This window comes from Bufo gargarizans, chromosome 2 (assembly GCF_014858855.1).
Source record: "Bufo gargarizans isolate SCDJY-AF-19 chromosome 2, ASM1485885v1, whole genome shotgun sequence".
NCBI lineage: Eukaryota > Metazoa > Chordata > Amphibia > Anura > Bufonidae > Bufo > Bufo gargarizans.
This window is the reverse complement of record NC_058081.1, coordinates 708641270-708644477: the sequence shown is the minus strand read 5'-3', so window position 1 is coordinate 708644477 and position 3208 is coordinate 708641270. Positions and strand designations below refer to the sequence as shown.

Sequence of the window (3208 nt, the reverse complement as noted above, 5' to 3'; positions counted from 1 at the left end):
ATGGCTTATGATAAGATAGATAACATGGATCAAGAACATTTAAACCCTCAATTGCTGCCGCCATGCTGATTCTAGGCCGAATAAAAAATGTGGTGGCCTAGCATAAAGGTCATTAATGACAGCCTTAAAAAAACATATCGTTGGTCAATAAGGGGTTAACATTACATTTTGAATACAGTTTTCTGTAACTGAACTATAAAATAAAAACTATTAGTCAGTGAAAGGATGAAGTAAAAGCAGAAATGTTTTATTTGCTCTGAAGAATATTGGTCAGATAGTCTGAAACGATGGTAAATCCAGTGATACTGCCGTCTTGGCCAAGAAGACGTATAAATACAAAAGGCCGGCAGCACTGGAGGTTCAGCCTCATGAGCAGGCACTGCAGATGTCTATTCTGGTGGAGAATGTCCTGCTGATGGTAACAGGACATTTTTGGCGGCTCCTTAGAGTTGTTCTAGTCTGGGACCCTGAATTTTAAATACAACATATGAAACACATCAATAATCAGTAAAGTGAGTGAGAAAACATCAGACAGATGAAGATGCTAGAGAGGACTTCTTACCATAGGTTGTAGATGGAACGGGGAGCAGGGTCTTCCTTGATGGTGTCAGGTCAGTGGTGGTAAACTGAAGGGAAACAAATATAGAAATAAATCTTCAGTGGGTTAAAAGTGAAGCAAAACATGAAATAATTACTAGAAAGACTTTTAGATTTTATGACTACTATAAATGTGTTGTACGTATGGACCTCCTACCTGGGCTGCAATCCAAGCTACTTGATGTTATTCTTGTTGTTTCATCTGAAGCAATGGCTCCTACACAAGGGGCATCTGGGGTTGCAACTGAGCCAAAGGGATATGCAGTCACGATGGTATAGATGGGAGCAGGGAAGCGGTGTTACTGGCTGTCCGATGGTAAATTCCTCCATGCAGATGGTACAAGATGTTATATCATCGTCCTGGATAAATGGGCGAGACTGGAGGTCTGCTATTCTGCATACCCTGCTCTGCACCCTTGTTTGTCGTGGTGGTTGGTGCTGTGGCACTGGCTGACTAGGGCCGGGCTCAGGAGCAGCTGGCACAGGAACAGAAGCTCTCCCTTCCAACGGATTGGTTGTAATCTGGGAGGCTACACCAACCGTAGGCCTGCTTCTTGTCCCGGCAATGGCCACTCCTGATGGTTGGGAGGGTCCAGCCGGTGATCGCGATAATGGCGACCGACTCCGATGCCTGGTTTCCTCCACTCTGCCACGCCGTGGAGGATCTTGGCGTCGTCCTCTTCTTCCCTGGAGAGGCACTCGGGCTTCTTCATTCTGCCCTCTTTGGTGCCGTCTTCCTCTTTCTATAGTCCGAGACCGTAATCTCAGAGGAATAAGGTAATCATCTAAAAGAAAATCATTGATGCAGTAATTACTAAGAGTTAAAGAGATAACCTAATTCAACTAAACCCAAAACTGTTCCTAAATGTGATTTTCTCCTGTAGATCCCATTACTGTCACCGACAAGCGGCAAAGTGCAGGACGATGAAACCCTCAGTTATTAGATTCACCCCAGGGAAGCGCATTATACTTTGTAGAACCTTACCTTGATTTTGTAGGTGACTCATGGTCCACTGTCAACTAGAAAGAGGTGGACGGACGCAAATGGGACAATAAGAAGCGCCCAAATAAAAAATGAGTCCAAGCACAGGTGGTAAAGTGCCTAAGGACTGAAAGCTTATAGAAAATCCGAAAATGTAGATCCGAGAATCCGAAAATGTATCGGAGCCAATGAAAGTGTCAGCAGACGCGTCAACTCAAAATGGCAACGATATCAGCCTGAGCAGGGCAGAAACACCTTCAGAATGATGATGTCACAATAAAGGACAGGAACACAGCATCACTGTGACATCACTGTATTCTAGAGGCCATGTGACTGGCACATGTATGTTCCATGTGCTGCTCCTCAGATTGTGACATCACTGTATTCTAGAGGCCATGTTGGCTGCATAATATGTGATATCTGTACATTATGGCTGCCATGTTGTTTCCTTGTATACAGAAACATAATGGTGCTGATAATTCTCATTATATGGCAGCATAATATTTTTTTTTAAAGAAAAGAAAAATTGTTAAAAACATTATTTATATATATTATACAGTGAGGAACAGAAGTATTTGAACACCCTGCGATTTTGCAAGTTCTCCCACTTAGAAATCATGGAGGGGTCTGAAATTCACATTGTAGGTGCATTCCCACTCTGAGAGACAGAATTTAAAAAGAAATTCAGGAAATCACATTGTATGATTTTTAAAGAATTTATTTGTCTTGCACTGCTGAACATAAGTATCTGAACACCTAAAAAACAGCAAGAATTCTGGCTCTCAAAGACCTGTCACTGTGCCTTTAAAAAGTCCACGTCTACTCCACTCATTAATCTAACTTAGTAGCACCTGTCTGAGCTCTTTAAAGACACCTGTCCATCCCACAGTCAGTCAGACGCCAACTACTACCATAGGCAAGACCAAAAAGCTGTCAAAAGACACCAGAGACAAAATTGTGGACCTTCACAAGGCTGGAAAGAGCTAAGGGGCAATTGCCAAGCAGCTTGGTGAAAATAGATCAACTGTTGGAGCAATTGTTCGAAAATGGAAGAGGCTAAAGACAACTGTCAGTCTCCCTCGGACTGGGGCTCCATGCAAGATCTCACCTTGTGGGGTATCACTAATGATAAGAAAGGTGAGGAATCAGCCCAGAACTACAAGGGAGGAGCTGGTCAATGACATGAAGAGAGCTGGGACCACAGTTTCAAATGTCACTGTCGGTAGAACACTACGCCGTCATGGTTTCAAATCATGCATTGCACGGAAGGTTCCCCTGCTCAAGTCTGAAGTTTGCCAATGACCATCTGGATGATTCAGAGGAGGCATAGGAGATAGTCTTGTGGTCAGATGAGACCAAAGTAGAACTTTTTGGTCTAAACTTCACTTGTCGTGTTTGGAGGAAAAAGAAGGATGAGTTGCATCCCAAGAACACCATCCCTACTGTGAAGCATGGCGGTGGTAACATCATGCTTTGGGGGTAATTTTCTGTGAAGGGGACAGGACGACTGCACTGTATTAATGAGAGGATGAATCCTTCCCTTATTCAGAGCATTGAAGATGGGTCGTGGCTGGGTCTTCCAACATGACAACGACCCGAAGCACACAGCCAGGATAACCAAGGAGTGGC

The 3208-nt window shown here is 43.7% G+C and overlaps 1 long non-coding RNA gene across 1 annotated transcript; it reads right to left on the bottom strand.

Moving 5' to 3' along the window:
- Nucleotides 1-226: 226 nt before the first annotated feature.
- Nucleotides 227-1300, bottom strand: LOC122929099. The gene is made up of 3 exons (XR_006387956.1): nt 755-1300; nt 563-626; nt 227-467 (listed from the first exon to the last, which is right to left on the bottom strand). It is a non-coding gene; the product is annotated as an uncharacterized LOC122929099 (long non-coding RNA).
- Nucleotides 1301-3208: the final 1908 nt, after the last annotated feature.